This window comes from Acomys russatus, chromosome 12 (assembly GCF_903995435.1).
Source record: "Acomys russatus chromosome 12, mAcoRus1.1, whole genome shotgun sequence".
NCBI classification, from domain to species: domain Eukaryota; kingdom Metazoa; phylum Chordata; class Mammalia; order Rodentia; family Muridae; genus Acomys; species Acomys russatus.
Window position 1 is genome coordinate 52,189,599 of NC_067148.1, and position 19,951 is coordinate 52,209,549.

The window sequence follows — 19,951 nt, forward strand, 5'->3', positions numbered from 1 at the left end:
GGCTGGTTGATCAGTGGAATCGAATCGAAGACCCAGATATGAATCCACACACATATGGTCACTTGACTTTTGACAAAGAAGCCAAATCCATTCAATGGAAAAAGGATAGCATCTTCAACAAATGGTGCTGGTCTAACTGGAGGTCTATGTGTAAAAAAATGAAACTGGACCCATATTTGTCACCTTGCACAAAACTCAAATCCAAGTGGATTAAAGACCTCAACATAAAACCAGAGACACTAACTCACTTAGAAGAAAAAGTGGGAAAGAGCCTGGAACATATTGGCACAGGAGACAACTTCCTGAACAGAACACCAACGGCCCAGGCCTTAATGTCAACCATTAATAAATGGGACCTCATGAGGCTGAGAAGCTTCTGTAAGGCAGGAGACACTGTCAAGAGAACAAAGCGACAGCCTACAGACTGGGAAAAAATCTTCACCAACCCTACATCTGACAAAGGTCTAATATCCAAAATATATAAAGAACTCAAGAAATTAAACACCACCAAACCGAATAACCCAATTGAGAAATGGGGCTTGGAACTAAACAGAGAATTCTCAACAGAGGAGTATCAAATGGCTGAGAAACACTTAAAGAAATGCTCAACCTCCTTAGTCATCAGGGAAATGCAAATCAAAACAACTCTGAGATTCCATCTTACACCCATCAGAATGGCTAAGATCAAAAATTCAAGCGACACCACATGCTGGCGAGGATGTGGGGAGAGAGGAACACTCCTTCATTGCTGGTGGGAATGCAAACTAGTACAGCCACTTTGGAAATCTATCTGGTGCTATCTCAGAAAAATGGGAATAGGGCTTCCTCAAGACCCAGCTATTCCACTCCTTGGAATATACCCAGAAGATGCTCCAGCACACAACAAGAAAATTTGCTCAACCATGTTCATAGCAGCCTTATTCATAATAGCCAGAACATGGAAACAGCCTAAGTGTCCCTCAGTAGAAGAGTGGATAAAGAAACTGTGGTACATATACACTATGGAATACTACTCAGCTATTAAAAACAAGGAATTCCCGAAATTTGTGGATAAATGGATTGAGCTAGAAATGATCATAATGAGTGAGTTAACCCAGAAGCAGAAAGAATCAAATGGTATATACTCCCTTATATCTGCATACTAGCCCAAGGGGCATGTCCCACGAAAGCCTTCACTTACCAGGAAACTGGGACAGAGGGGAAGGCATCCTATTGGGACTCTAAATGAGAGACGCATGGGAGAACAGCAAAATAAAAGGATCCAGAGGGTCCTAGAAATCTACAAGTAGAACAATATGATAGGCAGATTTGGGTCCAGGGGTCCCGCTCAAACTAAGGCACCAGCCAAGGACAATACAGGAGGTAAACTTTAAACCCCTTCCCAGATCTAGCCAATGGTCAGAATATTCTCCACAGTTGAGTGGAGAGTGTGATACGACTTTCTCACATACTCTGGTGCCTCACATTTGACCATGTCCCCTGGAGGGGGAGACCTGGTGGCACTCAGAGGAAGGACAGCAAGTAGCCAAGAAGAGACTTGATACCCTATGAGAATATATAGGGGGACGTAATCCCCCTCAGGAACAGTCATAGGGGAGGGGAATAATGGGAAAATGGGGGGGGGGGGAGGAATGGGAGGATACAAGGGATGGGATAAACATTGAGATGTAACAAGAATAAATTAATAAAAAAAAAAAAACATATAGATCAAAAAAAAAAAAAAAAAAAAAAAAAAAAAAAAAAAAGAAATTAAAATCTTCTCAGTTATGTGACAAGATCACAGTTGGCAAGTTGGTTGTAATGGACATCTGTAGTTCATTTCTGCTCAGCATCCGTTCCTAATCATGACATACAATCTACCTCTTTAGGGAACCACTGGTTTGTTTATATTTATGCTTAGAGCATGTGGCAGGAGCAAGGGGCTGAGTCATTCTCTGATGCTAATAGGTGGTACCCAACAGTTGAGAGTCGCATATGTTGTTCTTAGACAGGGTATCTATTACTGTTAAAAACACCACGACCAAAAGCAACTTGGCAAGGGAAAAGTTTATTTCATCTTACCCTTCTTCGTTCTAGGCCAGGAACTCAAGTCAGGAATCTGGAGACAGAAACTGAAGCATACTGCCTCGCTCCTCATGGCTTGTTCAACCTACATTCTTAGAGAATCTAAGACTATCTGCCCAGGCATGGCCCCGCCCATAGTGGGTTGAACCCTCCCCGTCAACCATCAGTCAATAAAATGCCCTTGCCTACAAGTCAGTTTTGTGAAGGCGTTTTCTCAAGATTCTTCCTTCTCAGTATAGGTTTGTGTCAAGTTGACAAAAACCAGCCATCATGGTCCATGGTCCTGGCTCCAGAGGCCAGTTCAAAGAAAGCCCATTACAGCTATGGACATCAGGCTAAAACTTTCTGCTAGAACTGCTGGGAAAAGGAAGCTCACCCTCCCTCTCAGAGCTTAAGTCTAGACTACTCATAACTATTTTAATTAAGAAAAGTATACTGTTTGGGCACATACATCTAGCTTTACCAGAAGCCAGAAACTAACAACATTTTGAACTATGTTGACTTAAGTTACTTGACTTTCCTTTCATCCATTACAACAAAAACAAAACCTTGAATATTGCAGTAGGCACAACTACAAAAGAGCAGAGGTAAGTGAAGGCTTTCGTGGGACATGCCCCTTGGGCTAGTATGCAGATATAAGTGAGTATATACCATTTGATTCTTTCTGCTTCTGGGTTAACTCACTCATTATGATCATTTCTAGCTCAATCCATTTATCCACAAATTTCGAGAATTCCTTGTTTTTAATAGCTGAGTAGTATTCCATAGTGTATGACCATGTCCCCTGGAGGGGGAGACCTGGTGGCACTCAGAGGAAGGACAGCAGGTTGCCAAGAAGAGACTTGATACCCTATGAGCATATACAGGGGGAGGTAATCCCCCTCAGGAACAGTCACAGGGGAGGGGAGTAATGGGAAAATGGGGGGGGGGGAGAATGGGAGGATACAAGGGATGGGATAAACATTGAGATGTAACAAGAATAAATTAAAAAAAAAAAGAGCAGAAGAGCAGAGGGCAGCGGTTAGTGAAATCTAGTATTACATCACCTCGGCTCCTCCCTCTGCCTTCTACTTTTGTGACTATGATCAACTACTTCATCTCTCAGCCGCAGTTACTTCACAGAATGGGAGTAATAGTAGTTTCACCTAATGGGGCTCAGATAAAAAACCCGACTAGATTAGTTTAGGACACAAGCTTACTGTGCTGCCTATGAATAATAAGTATTTGAAAATGCACTGTAATTTTTATTCCTTGTCAGCTTTAGACATCGAGACATTCTGTCTCAGAACGGTACCCAGAATCCTCACGGGATGGTGCCATTCCTTTCTACACCTCCAGCCACCTCTGGACACAGAGCTGGTGGCTCAGGGCACAAGCAGGGCTTAGATTAGACCTTCATTCCTTGTGGCTCAGTGGTTAACCCAGAGAGGCAACAGAACAGAATGACTACCAGGGTCGTGCTCAACCCTGGAGCATTGTTTTATATGCTTAGGCCCATTTATAAGCTTTGCAATTAGCGAGAAGAGAAGCCTTCCTGCTGAAGAAGGCATTTTTCTTAGACCGTATGTGATTCTGAACAATCCTACCTCTGCAAAGACATGGCTACAGTATACAAGGAAGATATCGTTAGTTGCGCGATACCCTTCATTCATCTCCTTTGGGGCAAGTACGATGTGTGTCTTGTAAGTGTAACCACGCATTGCCCTGGAGAACTAAGAGGAAGGGTGTACATCTGCCCTTGGTGAGGAAAACCCAAAAAGATCGACCTTTCTGGTAACCGCTAAAGCTATTGTCTTCAGAGCAGTATTGTGCACTGTTGGTTTCTGTTATAGGGAAAACATTAGAGAATGTCAATAAAGCATAAAGTAATATAATAAAGGGTTTTTGTATTAAGGGAATTAATCTCAGGTTAAAGTAAGTAGCTGTACACATCTCTCAGTTGATGGTGCTTTTAATACTTCTCTGCCTCCTTTGTCACGGTCAGACTGTTTGCTACTGCATATTATAGCTGGCAGAGTATCTGAGGTTAGAAGCTACCCTTTTAACTTCCTGCTTCTTTTCCACAGTAGAGAGAGAGATTGGATTTGCTCTTGAACAAAGGTAGGTGGAGGCAGGCTCTGAAGGAGAAGTTTCCTGTGGTGGATTGGATGACTTTAGCATAAAGGTTGAGACTTTTCCTATGCAATCCAAGGCTGATGTGTTTCTTCTGATTGTTTTCTAGAATGTCTACATGAGAGTGACCTTCGGGTGGTACTTTCGCAACAAAATTAAATTTCCAGAGACTTTTGAAGCAGCTGGAATCTGTACTTATGTGTGATTTATTCTGACTTGCTTATGGCCTAAGGTGGCTGTTTGTTGACAGTAGAAGAAAATTGAAGTTCTGTACTTTATATTGGAACCGTTCCAAACTCTCCCTCTCCACTTCCTAGCCAACTGAAGACAAGTGTTGGCTTTGTGGTGGTTCCGACGAGGACGGACCCTGTAGCCTCCTATATTTGAATGCTTAGTCCTCAGTTGGTAGAACAGTTCGGGGAAGCAATAGGAGGTGTGGGCTTGTTGGGAAAGGTATGTCACTGGTCGATGGGCTTGGAGATTTTAAAGAGCCAAAAGAGATTTAAAGGCCTAATTCTTCCCTCAGCCCCCAATTTTGGATCAGATGTGAGGGCTCAGCCACTGCTCCAGTGCCATGCCTGCCTGCCTGCTGCCATGCTCCCTGTCATGACGGCCACAGACTCACTCTCTGAAACTGTGAGCAAGCCCTCATTAAATGCTTCCTTTGTAAGAGTTGCCCTGGTGGCAATAGAACCGTAGCTACGTCAGGTTTTGACCTTGTTTTCTTACTCTACCTGGTTCACTCTTGCCCAGATGGAATCTTTTAAAACTCCCGAGTTAAGACACATTTCTGAGCACTCTTGAGGGTCCTAAGGCTTTTGAGTCATTTCATGTGTAAACGTTTCTAGGACTCAAAACCTAGACCGTATAAGTCTTTCTCCATTCCAATGCACCTCACCACGTCGTCTTCCCTGAGTGTTGGAAAGCTGGCCACGCGCTAGCACTTACTGTGCTATATTGCAGCGTGCACCTGGTCAGTGTCTCTAAACACACTACTGTCCACTTTGAGGAAATGCATCTCTCTTCCTCGATCTACAGAAAAATAATGTTAGTAGTGCCCCCTTTATACTGTCCCATCCTCTTTTGTGTGTGTGTCTGGTAGAAAGTGATTGTACCCTTAACCACAGAATAGAATGGGCAAAGCTGGTTGCCCATCACTGTAGATGTCTTTGGTTCCTCAGACAAGCCTTCTGTATGTAAACATGTCCAGACATTGTCAGGCTATATTGGAGTGAATGGAAAGGCATAATTTATTCATCACTAACATACATCTAGGCAAGGAATTAAAGGAGACACAGCCCAGATTCTCAGTTACATGCACAGGACTTGACATAACAAGCTCATGACTAAATAGTAAATTGGTTCAGTCATTTTTTTTTTCAGGCAGACACATTGTCTTAGAGGTTCTGTCCAGATATGGGACAGTCAGATATGGGGAACCACAGGGACAGTCAGATATGGGGTACCACAGGGACAGTCAGATATGGGGAACCACAGGGACAGTCAGATATGGGGAACCACAGGGACAGTCAGATATGGGGAACCACAGGGACAGTCAGATATGGGGAACCACAGGGACAGTCAGATATGGGGAACCACAGGGACAGTCAGATATGGGGAACCACAGGGATAGTCAGATATGGGGAACTACAGGGACGGTCAGATATGGGGAACTACAGGGACAGTCAGATATGGGGAACCACGGGGACAGTCAGATATGGGGAACCACAGGGACAGTCAGATATGGGGTACCACAGGGACAGTCAGATATGGGGAACCACAGGGACAGTCAGATATGGGGAACCACAGGGACAGTCAGATATGGGGAACCACAGCTACCAAACGAGGGAGGCGTTATTTATTTCCCAGGCTCAGAAGAACATGAATTTGTAGTTCTGTTATTCCCATCCCAGTTTTTAGGCTTGGTTTAAAAGGACTATTTCAGTGTGGATTTTGCTCTGAAAGTATTATAATTGCAAACTCATATTGTGGATGTGTGTATTCCAGAAGAAAAATATTTCACTCTCATATGAGTGAATTACAGAAATCCCTTGGGTTTCTTTGAACCAAATTTCAAGTATTTTGTGTGTGTGTGTGTGTATTTTTAAAATCTACAACCTACTTAAAATTTTTAGAGATTAATAAAACCCTTGCTAAAAATAAACTATGTATCATTAATGAGACATGACAGCAACATCTCCACTAATAACCCACAGACCATGGCACAGGTGTCAAAGGTACTTGAGAGGTTTGGTTAAAATAGGGTGCTAATAATGTGATCCTCAGAAGACTCTCATTTCAGCATCATTAAATTAGTTCCATGCTGCAAAAAATTTCTCCATTAAATATATATTTCACCCATGGTTCAGCTGGGCACATAGATCTGCGATCCACTTGTTTCACTAGCAAGAGAGAAAATGGCTTCGGTACTCTCTCTGTAAGAAGTTCCAAAGCAGAGAGCTCACATTCCTATAAACACAGGGTCATCGCATGGCAACGCCACAGTTATTTATTTATTTCCAAAACCTCTCAGAAATGGAAGATAATTCTGTGTTCAATTTTGTGTTGACCCAGAGCATTTTCCCTGCTGGTAACTGAGCAGCCTACAGAATGACAAAGAGCACCGGCCTGTCATGATTTCATCACCTGCACTCCTACACCTTCCTCACGCTCATTACAAAGAGGTGTTGACTACAGATCTGACCAACCACACAAAGCTGATGTGTGTAACGTATAAAAAGCTTCTCATTGACAGAAAAGTGTCTTCTCAGCTGCAGTTGTATGAACACAAAGCGATGGTACCCGAAGGTGGCTAATAACAGGTCTGATGCCAGCGGGTCATCATGAGGCTGTACCCTAGACTGTAGCCACCTGTTTTGGCCATTATTAAGGAGACAACGTTTTATTACAAAAGCAGTTTTCAGTGTGGTCACATATTAATCAAAGCTCTCTCGAAGAAAATGCATATGCCTTGTGAGAAACACCTATTTGCATAAGAATATGTGCCAGGAAGCCTAGATAAACCTATAAGTGCAGCATTTTAAGAAGCCAAAAGAGAAATTTTCCTAGAGGTTCAAAGCCAACCTGGCCTTTAGTTTGAGACCTGCCTCAAAAATGTTAAATTATTTTAATACAATTCTCACATCTTTAAGATGTGGAAGGTCTGTTATGTTGAAGAGGACACGTCCATCCTTCTATGCTGTACACATCACCAACTCCCTCAGAAGAGGACACTTCTATCCCACTAGGCTGTACACTAACTCCCTCAGAGCTTATTGCTGCTTGTTCCTCTGGTCTTTAACATTCTGATGATGGTAAGATGAGATATCAAAGTTGTTTTGACCTGCATTTCGCAAACTGCTAGGACAATCAACATTCTTATAAAATTATAGTTCTTAGCCCTTCTTCTCCTCCTAATCCTCCTCCCCTCCTCCTCCTCTCCCCCTTCTCTTCTTCCTCTTCCTTGTCCTCCTCCTTCTTCCTGCTCTTCAGGGCTCAGGGCCTTTCTTTTTGTTGTTGTTTTGTTTTTTTGTTCTCACTGTCTTTTTATTATTAATTAATTTACTCACTTTACATGCCAATTGTAGCCCCTCCCTCCTCTCCTCCCAGTCCCACCCATCCTCCCTCTTCCCCATATCTTCTCTCCTCTTCCCCTCAGAAAAGGGGACACCTCCCCTACATACCCAACCCAGCACTTCAATTCCCATCATGACTAAGCACATCCTCTACCATGGTGGCCATCAGAAAAGCAAGCAGACAACAGAATCCATGTCAGAGAGAACCCTGCTCTCCTTACTAGGAGACCCACATGAAGCCTGAGCTGGCCGTTGGCTCTATATGTGTGGAGGGCCTAGGCCTATGCATGGCCCTTGTTGGTGCTTCAGTCTCCACAAGCCCCCCCGGGCCCAGGTTAGTCGACTCTGTTGGGTTTCTTATGGAGCTCCTGCCCTCTCCAGGTCTTTCTCTCCTTCCCCTCACTCTTCCACAAGGCTCTCTGTGCTCTGCCCGATGTTTAGCTGTGAGTCTCAGCATCTGTTTCATTGCTGGGTGGTCAGGCCCATTTTTGAATGGGTGTTTTTTTTTTAAACTTATTTGTCTTTTAATTCTTTACATATTCTGGATATTAATCTTCTGTTATATATCTGGCAAAAATTCTATCCCATTCTGTGGGCCTCCTCTTCATTCAGTTGATTGTTTCTTTAGCTGTTCAATTATGATTTTTAAAAAAGTTTTATGAAGTCCTACTTGTCAATCATTGGCCTTAAAATATTTGGTCAAATGGAGGCCTACTCAGAGCATCCTTTCTTGTACCTCTAACATCTAGGGTACCGCCCATGTTACCCTGTAGCTGTTACAGAGTTCCAGGTTTCTATAAAGAGTTAGTTTTTATGCAAGGTGTCAGATACAGACCTAATTTCATTCTTCTACATGTGGCCATCCTAATTTCCCAGCACCATTTGTTGGAGATGCATTTTTCTCCAGCTTATGTTTTGGCATCTTTGTCAAATATTAAGTGGCTGAAATTGTAAGTACTCATGTTTGGGTATTCAGTTATATTCCATTGGGCTATATGTCTGTTTTTGTGCCAGTTTCATATAATTTTAGTTATTATGGCCCTTTAAAATATCTTAATGTTGGAGTAATACCTCCAATGTTGTTCTTTTTGTCCAAAATGGTTTAAGCTATCTGAGGTTTTCTGTAGTTCCATATGAATTTTAAGATAGAGTTTTCTATTTCTGTAAAAAAAAAAAAAAAAAAAAAAAAAAAAAAAAAGTATATATTTTGATTGGGATTTCAATGAATCTATAAATAGCTTTTGGTAGAATGGTCATCTTCACAATATTAATTCTATCAGTCCATGAATATGGGATACCTTTCCGTTTTCTAGTGTGTTTCTCTGACTCTTTCTTAATAGGCTTAAATTTTTCACTATAGAGGTCCTTTCCTTCCCTGGTTAGGCTTATTCCTAGATGTTGTATTTTCTTTGAGGCTGTTGTGAACAGGAGTGTGTCCATGATCTTCTCTGGGTGTTTGTCGCTGGAGCATAGAAAGGCTCTTAATTTTTTGCAAGTTGATTCTTTATCCTGCCACACTGATGAATTTGTTTATCATTTCTCAATATTTTCTGGTAGAATTTTTGGATCTCTAAAATCATGTCTTCTACCAGAAGGAGTAGTTTAACTTTCTTTCCCTTTAGTTCCCTTCTCTTGCCTGGTTGCTTCAGCTAATACTTTGGTCACAATATTGAAAAGCATGGAGATAGTGGGCATCCTTGTGACCTCCCTGACCTTAGCGGGGTTGCTTTAAGCCTTTCTCTGTCTGTGGTGAATTTGTGAGTTTCTCATACAAATCTCTTCTTATACTGAGGTATGCTCTCTCTAGCCCTACATTCTCTAGGGCTTTTTATCATGAAAGCAAGTTGGATTTTGTCAAAGGCTTTCTCTGCGTCTACTGAGATGATCATTTGATTTTTGTCTTTAAGTTCATTTATGTGGCTTATTGTATTTATTGACTTGCATATGTCAAAAATACTCACAGCGGTTAAAACCAACTTGGTAATGGTGTATAAAATTTTGATGTATGTCTGCATACTGTTTGCAAGTATTTTTATGAGTATTTTTGAGTATATGTTCATTAGGGATATTGGCATGTAGTTTTCTTTTGTTGTTGTCGTTGTGTCTTTACCTGGTTAAGACATTAAGAGTTTGGGGGTGCTTAATCTGATTTAAGAAGGATTAGCTGTATTATCTTCTTTGAAAATCTGGTAAAATTTTGTTTTGATTCCATCATCTGCTCCTGGACAGTTTTTAATCTGGAGGGATTTTTATGACTATTTAAATCTCCTCGTTTATTATTGGTCTGTTTCAGATGTTCATTTCTTCTTCTTTTGTTTTCTGGTGGTTTGGCTAAATAAAGAGATTCATCCATTTCTTTGATTTCTTTTCCAGCTTAATGGAATACAGGTTTAAAAGATTATTTCCTTATAGTATTTTAAATTTCTCTGGCAACTGTCATAATGTTTCCATGTTAATTTCTGATTCTATTAATTTGGGGTCCCTCTTTCTTTCTGTTGGTTACTTGGGCTAATGATCTGTCAGTTCTGTTTATCTTCTCAAAGAATCAGTGATTAGACTTGTTGATTCCTAGTATTAGGGTTTTTTTGTTTCCATTTCATTAATTTATGCTCTGAATTTTATTATTATTATTATTTTTTTTTTTTTGACATTGACTGCGTTTGGATTTGTCTTGTTTTTGTTTTTTCCAACTTTTCGATTTGCATCATTAAATCATTCATTTGTGCTTGTTCTGGCTTTTTAATGTAGGGACTTAGAGACATAAATTTTCCTTGTAGGACTGTGTTCAGTATGTTTCAGAGGTTCTGTTGTGTTGTGTTTCATTTTCACGTAGTTCCAGAAATTTTTTTATTTAGTTCCTGATTTTTCTCTTGGAACCATTTCTCATTTAGCAATGAGTTCTTTAATCTCTACAAGTTGCGTATTTACTAGAGAATTTTTAATTTATTGCAATTTTAAGGTTTATTGGATTGTGGTCAGATAGGATACAAGGAGAGGTTTCAACCCTTTTGAATGTGTAAAGATTTGATTTGTATCCCAGGATGTAGTTTGTCTTGTGAGACTGTGTTAAATATGCTCCAAAGGTTTTGTTGTGTTGTGGCTCATTTTGATTTAATTTCAGTATTTTTTTTAATTTAGTTCTGCTAAAACAATTTCAGGAGGTAAAAAGGATTCGAGCTTTTAAATTCACAAATAAGAGTATCCAGCCCAAGGGACAAAGCTGGATTTAAAATACAAAATACGCATGTCTTGATTCAAGTATTTTCAACTATATTAGTTGGCCTTGGAAGTACAGTGCACTTACTTCACATATTACAAACCACTGTGGTTGGGTGTGTGAAGGTCCTCGGAGCTGTTACTTAAGAAAACAAGCATATGATTCATTAGAGAATACCAAAAGATAGAACGATTCTGTGTGGTAAAGCCAGAAAAGGACGCCATGACAGCAGCGCAGCTTCCCCTAGAGCTGGATCTCTTTGATAAAACCACTATAGGTGAGGAGACCGCCACGTGGCACAAGTGTGGCAACCGTGTGGCACAAGTGTGGCAGTGAGCATGGGCATTTGTTAGTGAGGAGGGAGGCTTGTGGACCATCGTGGGGATGTGTTAGAGATAAGTGAGGGTGTCCAGGAGGCAGGCAGGTCAGAGGATAAACTGAATTGTGTGCAAGCCTGATGGCCTGTGTTCTACCCCTGGACCCCAAGGAAAGAGGGAAGGCAAGAGCCGACACCACAGTCTTGTTCTCTCACTTCCTTGACTGTTGTGGTACATGCGTCTCTACATACCACACACACAGACACGCATGCACACACACACACACACACACACACACACACACACACAAAATACACACCAATAACAACAAATGACCACTTAACGAAAAGATGAGGGGAGACTATTGTTGGAAAAGGAGGGAATGTGGGTCAAATAAAGCAGACAACCTTTATACAGTCACATTCATTTTTCTGTTATGCAAGGATTGAAGCTTTTTATTTTAATGGCGAAGAAACTAGAAAAAAATGCAAATATTTAGTTTCTCAAAGTCTGACATGGAAAAGTGGTACTCAAGGCCAAGAGATGTAGTGACTGTGTGCAGAATTGCGTATGCGGGGGACACCTTGATTTCAGGCAGCAAGAAATGTGAGAAGGGAAAAACATTGTCCAGTTTTGTATATTTAGAACTTTCAACCCTCACTCATATCTAAAGTCTTCATTATCTACTTTCTAATAATTTATCCACTGCGTAACTCCTAGGTAGAATCTCTGAACACTCGGAGCTGTTTGTTGCTCTTTCATCACTGTGTGTTCAGTATAGTCAGGCACCCATGTCATTGCCCTCTATATGTCACTTAGCAGCTTTGCTTTAAGCAGTAATGTGTGTTCCTTTGGCTCATACCAAGTCTGACTCATAAACCGGAAAATGCTTGATACAGAGTGGTGATTTGTAGACTGTTTTTGGAGAGCTTGCATCTTCCTTTACCCTTAAGTTGCAGAACTTTTGCATCACAGAGACCAAAATACTTAACATAACTACAGGGGGAAAGAAATCGTTTTGGCTCATTGTTTCAGTGGGTTCACTGCACTGCTGGCCCCATGCACGTGTGCAGAACATCACGGTCGGGACTGTGTGGAAGACGATGTTTCTTACATCATAGCAGACCGGTAACAAAAAGAGGGAAAGCGACCAGAACGGCCTTCAGTGGTACATCCTTGGTGACCTACGTCTTCTTTGTGGACCCTACATCTCTAATTTCTAGCGCCTCCTAAGATAGCGCTACCAGTTAGGGCTGAGTTCTCGACACACGAGTCTGTGGCATATTTCACGATCAAGTGGAACAAAGGTTGTCTCCATACACAGAATACACCTCGATCACCACACTAGGCTCTACACTCCTTGGCTCTGAGGATTTCTGCCTATTCTCATTGAGACACCCCAGCTCGGAGACACAGAGGCTTAAGTGCTCCGATCATTTGGGTTCCCTTGTTTCCTAGCACCCCATCCTTGGCTCCACATTACCCATCTTTACGATCTTCCTTCTGGCAGAGATCCACAACACGCCGGCACTCTCACGTCTTTTCGGTTGTTGTTTTCACCGTAATAGCCAGGGAGGAGAATCATATACCTGGGCTGATATATATTCATGGCCTCAAGCATATGCTGATCTGGTGTCTTCTGTGACACCAGAAATTAATCTTGGTTCTCCCAGTCGGCTGTCCTTCTCCATCACTTGGTGACCTAAAAGCTGTTCTTGGGTCTTCTAAACCACCATTACTCTAGAGAAAGGATTTCAGCTCTGGCCTCACACAAGTTAACCCCAAGACACCAACAACTTCAACCAGCCTGTGCCCAGAGCTAGCACCTAATACTTCTACTTATTCTTATTCCCACCTTTCCTTTTCTTCTCAACTGATTTATGCCCCGAAAGCTGACCATAGCCTTCCGCTACCACTGAAATGTTTCTTGCAGATGGCCGTTATGTTTCTGCAATCACCATGTCTTTTGACCGGATTTTGATTTGATGAAAGTCTCCAGTGCCTGGCTCTTGTTGCTGCACTCTTGTCTGTGATAATACTCACGTTTCTGTAATAAGCACTTCTCTCAAACCTCTTCCTTTATCTCTGGTTATTTGCTTTTTTTTTTTTTTTTCCGGTTTGTCCTTTAATTTTCATTCTCTTCTCCAAGGATACTTGTCTGGAGCCTATGCTCACCTCCCCCCGTCACCTCACCTCTCCCCCCACCTCCCCCACCCCCCTCACCTTACCCCCCTTCTTCACTTTCCTTCTCTTCTTTTTCCTTTCCTATGAGGCATTGCCAAAATACTGTCTTCAATACAGTGATCATTGACAAAATGTCAGCTAAACTCAAGAACACGTGATAACTGAACAAGCCCATTTTGACAATTCCATCAGAGCCACACATATAATGCCCCAAACACAAAACTCCTGCTGTCTCCCAAATGTCTTTTCCCATCTAATTTTGGCTAGTTCAAATTGGAGACGTATCCAGGGCTTTTCCTTCCCCCTCAATATTGAACTAGTTGGTACATCTTGTCAGTTCAGATGCCAATATCTGATCAGCCTTTATATCCACAACCCCGCTGACTCGGTCCCTGCTTCTGGGCTGCTATTATTTATGCAACAACTTTCCAAACAACATACTAAGTCTAATTGTACCTTTTAAGCCATTCTTTACAATATCAGCTCTGTTCTTTCTATGTTTAAAATATTATTATCTTCCAGGGTCATTTTCTCTCCTGCCCGAGTAGATGCTCCACTTCATCTATGGAATAGTAATGAACAAAAAGACCTTCGTTGCTAAAAGTAAGGAGTGTTGGGGCTGCAGGAAGCCTAGATCTCTGACTCCACGTGAGAAGTAAGGAATGTCTGACTTCCATGTAGCTATTTATCTTAAGACAGGGTCTCAGTGTGGTGATCCCTCATCCTAGGCAGTCTTCCATTTTCTTTTTTTTTTTTTTTTAATTTAATTTAGTTTAACTTTTTATTTTTTGCATACACATTTGTATTATTATACATATATACAATAGATTATCTATTTCACAGTCTTCCATTTCCTACCACCCTCACTCTGTGGCATTTCATCATCCACACGACGCCAGGAGACACTACAGTGAGTTACTTCTCTCCGGAAGCCCTTTGCTCTCTCCTCACTCTCCGCCTTCACAGATGTCCGTCTTCTCCTTCCAGAGGTCTCCTCGTTCTTGCCCCAGATGCTTCTCCATCCTTAGGAAGCAGGGAACGCTCTCTTCCTTGTGAGCCTGGGCATCCCCTGTCTATGCGGAGTCGCATCTGAGGTACTTCACCTTCAGCCCACTGCTTCTCGCACCTCCCAGGAGGCGGAGTCTGAGATTCCCTCTGCCCTCCATTTTTAGTACAACACCCTCCCCCCCAGCTGAAACTAAAGCAACTGTTTGCTGATTAAATGACTAAATGAAGGATGGATGTGGTGACACTACTGACGGAGGCGCTTACAGTGAGATAGAAAGCACTATTAAAAGAAGGTTTTAGCTATAGAAAGATAATGTAAATGTTCTGGGGGAAAAATGATAAGACCAAGTGCTTCTGAAAGATTTGATTAGAGGGAAAATGTAAGGGAATCTGGAAAGAAAGCAAGCCAGACTCATGAGTTGTGGCAAGCCCTGTGGCCACGGAGCCAGCCCCACAGATTTTGCATTTTTCCATCGGACTTTGTCACATCTTGCTTGCTACTGGGGACAGATGTACAAATAACATCAGAGGGTTTGGTGCTGAGCATTCTTTCAGGTCCAACATGGCTAAACTGCTCCAAAGAGAAATGATTTGAATAATGAAATTGGTAAAATATTATGAAAGATGGTGGGGAGATGGAACTCTTACCCGAGTCATGAATTATTCACCCATCACTGGGCAACAACGAGGCGGAAGTTTGGCTTTTATTCCTGCCTCTGTTACAGAGTGATTAGTTTTCATTTTAGGTGATTGCACATGCTTATGCAGTGCAACTAAGTTCTCTTTGGATATTAACATTTTTTTGTTTTGACCGTTCCAATTTGAGGCAATTGAGGTTGTGAAATCGCTTTCCTCTAATGAATGTGTTAGAACTGGATATTAAGATACATGGAAGACTGCTTCCAGCCCTCAGGGTTAATCAAATAAAGTAATTTTTGTCTCTGATGCAGAACCAGAGATGAATGATCTTTGAACAAAAATTAGATTACAATGACACAGTGGGCTGAAGCACAGAAGTATGCACGCCCTTTACTAATATTTATTACAAGAGGTCAGGCTTGTTTTCTGCCATTGATTGAGGAGTACTGTGTAGTGACAGTTCAACTTAAGTCACTAGTCCAACCCTGAATGTCAGCAAAATAGTTAGCTATGACAAGCAAAATAGAAACGATTTAATATCAGAATTCTTTGTCGTAGGCACGTGAATTTAACTGTGGATGGCCTTTTGGGTTCTGAATGACCAGCAGTTACCCCTGGGCTCTAAATGCAAAGCTCATTTGACTATCTTAATGCACTGTGCTATGTTCACACTATAGGAAAGGGTGTCTGTGTTTTTAAATCTTTGGCACTGATGTAGTCCCATTTCTATGTTGTTGACAACAGTGATGCACTCCTGAAAGGGGCAGGAATCTCAGCTCCCCTTTGACTCGTCACCTGGTGTTAGCATCACTTCTAATGTACCAGAAGGAAGGGCTGCAGTCATTTTTTTTATGTGCATTTTATTTTTTTTTATTTTGATTTTCATTTTTTATTTAATTAATTTATTCAGATTACAACTTAATTGTTATCCCATCACTTGTATCCTCCCATTCCTCTCTCCTTCCCGCTTTCAGCTTTTTCCCTTCCCCTAGATCTATGACCGAAGGGGACCTCCTCCCCCACTATGTGGTCATAGGCTATCAAGTCTCATCTTGGTAGTCTGCTTATTCTTTCTTTGAGTACCACCAGGCCTCCCCACCAAGGGGCGGTGGTCAAATATGGGGCACCAGATTTCGTGTCAAAGTCAGTCCCCGCTCTCCACATAATGGTGGAGAATGTCCTGTCCATTGGCTAAATCAGGGTAGGGGTTTGATGCTTACTGCTTGTATTGTCCTTGGTTGGTACAATAGTTTGAGCAGACACCCATGGGCCCCAATCCACCTGTCATGATGTTCTTCCTGTAGGTTTCTAGGACCCTCTGGATCCTTCTATTTCCTCATCTCCTATATTTCTCTTACCTAGAGTCCCAGTGGGATGTCCTCACATCTATCCCAATCTCCTGGTAAGTGAAGACTTTCGTGGGACATGCCTTTTGGGCTAGTGCCCAATTATAAGTGAGTATATTTTATGTGAGTTTTTCTGCTTCTGGGTTAACTCACTCAGTATGATCATTTCTAGTCCCATCCATTTGTCCACAAATTTTTGGGATTTCCTTCAGTTAACCAAATGTATCAATAGCAGATTAGCATTAAAACCCTGATCTTAGCATGGCAGTGATAGTGAGCTTTAACTATAGTCACACAGTGCCCTGGAACAAGAGTCACTCTACAGGACTGCATGAGATAATAGATGGCAAAGAATGACATAAGCCGCACGGTGCTAAGTATGTATGCATGCACCCAAGCTTTGGGTATTTTCTCTTTTGTTTTGTTTTGTTTTAATTGGTTGGTTGGTTGCTGAGACAGGGTCTCACTGTGCCGTCTTGGCTGGCCTCGAACTGAGTGATCCCCCCAGCTCTGTCTCCTGAGTGTTGGGATTGCAGGGGTGCCACAATGTCTGCAGCCTGGATATGTATTTAAAGAACAAAACAGGCCAAAATGCGATGGTGGAGCATGTGCCCTGCGTATGTGGAGCTTCTGAGTTTCAGTATCAGCAAAGACAGACAAACACACACTAAATAAAAAGCAACAAAAAACTTAATACAAATTGAAAGATCTCTATACACTCTTAAAGTATATGTTCTTATTTCTGGTTGATGCACAGTAATTCTACATATTTATGTGGCTCAGTGTCACATTTCGACACATGATACTGATATGTAATGTAGAGACGCTAAGTGGAATCAGCATATGTACCACTTTAAACATTCGTTATCTTCTTGTCTTTCTAACATTCAAACCCCCTAGCTTTGAAACAGCCCATTAATTATTATCCACCCAACATAATGAAATGGCTTTAGTTGCATGTAGTACACATACATGGCTTTTAATGATAAAAATATGTAATCTCTTTGTATGAATGCATAAAATTAAAAAATATAAAAACACTTTGAAATGCCTGTTCACTTCTGATTATTAAAATGTGTGTGTGTGTGTGTGTGTGTGTGTGTGTGTGTGTGTGTGTGTGTTTACAAGTTCTTGTGGTAGCCTGAGTCTGAAGAAAACTTTAGTGTCTACATTTGCAATATAAAAGACTGAAACTATCTTAGCTTGTAGGACATGCTCTTATTTTCACCTAATATTATGCATTTTAAACTGAAAAGGTATCTTTAGCTCAAGCACTCCTATAGAAGTATATCTAACAATAATTGCATACCCAAGCACATATCACTCATGCTGAGATCACCGCTAGTGTCTACCACTTTCCCCAAAATGAATAGCAAAGACAATTGTCATGACTTAGCTGTACTTATCATATAAAAAAAGGGGCGCGTCTTCACAAACTATGTCAACCAACATTTCTTTAAAACCCACTTTCCTATAGGGAGGAGTCAACAACCTGTGTATTTTAGAGTCAAGACCGTCTACGCACCACAGTGTACTTGCCATTGCGTGCATCAGGCCACCAGTGTCATGTCTGTTCTCTCTGTGTCCTTGATGCTTTGAGTACACACAGTGAAAGCTGTCTCCTCTTTCCTACCTCAACAGTTGCCATGGTAATATCCCTTCAGTATGCTTCACGCAAGGCGATAGCTGATCCCAACCATCAGAATTAAAGGCCTCCACTATGTTCTGCCACTGCCATGAGCTGAGTCCCCATCCGTCTACTTCCTCCCTGTGTCCCACCCACACTGAAAATCCCATCACCTCAGGATGTGAAGGACCCGCAGCTACTGCTTCTGAGATGAGGGGTACCTGTTTGAGTGCTTAGACCCATCAGACTCACTTTCCACTCATCTGCTGTGTGTTTTGCTTTCTGTCATAACATTTGCTTCTTCTTGTTAGTCATTTTTAAAAACTACTGTGATATTTATTTATTACTTGGGATAAAAGAGCTTCACATGTGTAAGAGCTATAAGACATGTGTTTTTGCTATTTGTTTTTTGGGGTTTTTTTGGGGGGGGGTTTTTGTTTGTTTGTTTGTTTGTTTTTTGTCTTTTGCTTTTGAGACAAAGTCTTGCTGTGTCACTTTAGCGCTCTGTGCACACCCATCAGGCTGGCTTCAGACTCATAGAGACCTGCCTGCTTCTGCCTCCCACACATCAGTCACGCCCCACCATGCCTGGATTCTTTCTAGTGTTTGTGAATGAAGTGAGTTGTACAATAGCACGCATCACTGTCCATTCCTGACTGTGAAGACACTGTAACCAGCTGCCTCACATGCCTGTGCTGTGAATCCCCTGCAATGCCGAGCTTTATCCCACCTAATTGTACGTTTAAAAAAAAATCCTTCCTCTCCTAATTTCCTTCTTGCCAGTTATTTGGCCACAAGAAAAGTAATTAACATAAGAAGCAAGGCAAATTTGTCTAGTTTAACATAAAGCCCTCTATATAGTGGTAGAAATAAAACCATTTGTAATGGCAAAAAATATTTAAAATTCAAATTAAACAGGCACTATTCAAAATCCATATGAGATAAAATTTAAAATGCTCCCAAGGAACACAAAATAGACTTGAACAAGTACAACGTAGATCTTCTGCATTTGGGTTGGAAAGTACAGGCACATTTCCTACGTAAGTTACTGTTAATTTAACCATAGTACAGACACCAACAAGCTTTCATATGGAGGTAGAGCCATTGATAAGAGTGCTTGTACGAAAAAACAAACATTTAAGAATTGCAAGTAAAACAAAACAAAACAAAAACCCAAAACACCTAAAATGAAAACATTCTAAGGGAAGACAGCTCTCACCAGGCATTAAAACAGTACATGTTTCTACATAAAGTAATCTGATGCGGGGCATATCAGTACACAGATGAACACCTGAAATGGGCCAGAAAACTCAGAAACAGAGCGGACCCAGAGACAGGGTCATCTCAAGTCACTGAGCCAAAGATGTATCTGTGTATCCATTTGGGAAAAAAATGTAAATAACCCCACAAGCAACACAAGAGCATCTTCTGAAATCCACATGTGAGGTTCTAGCAACTTAAAGACCAAAAGAGAGCAAGAACAAATGCCTCTTTAATCTCAGCATGGGAACCACTCATATCCCGTGACATGAAAAGTCTAGACATTTATTTTATACTGGTAAATTTAATGACAGAAGATAAAAAATTCCCTCTATCACTTCTGTGATTTTCTCTTCCAAAATAATCGGAACCGAATCATAAGGGAGCATTAGACAAATATCATCTGGGGAGCATTGTACAAAATGGCTGGTTGATAAGTGTTTGTGAGTGCTGCTCATGAGCATCATGGACCGAACGATGCCCTGTTATAGATATAAACGGGTTTGAAAATTAGGAGGTTAGTGACATGTCAATGTAAATTTCCTGAATTTGGTGCTTGAGTTTTGATTATAATAATAGTATCTTCTCTCACTTGTGGAATC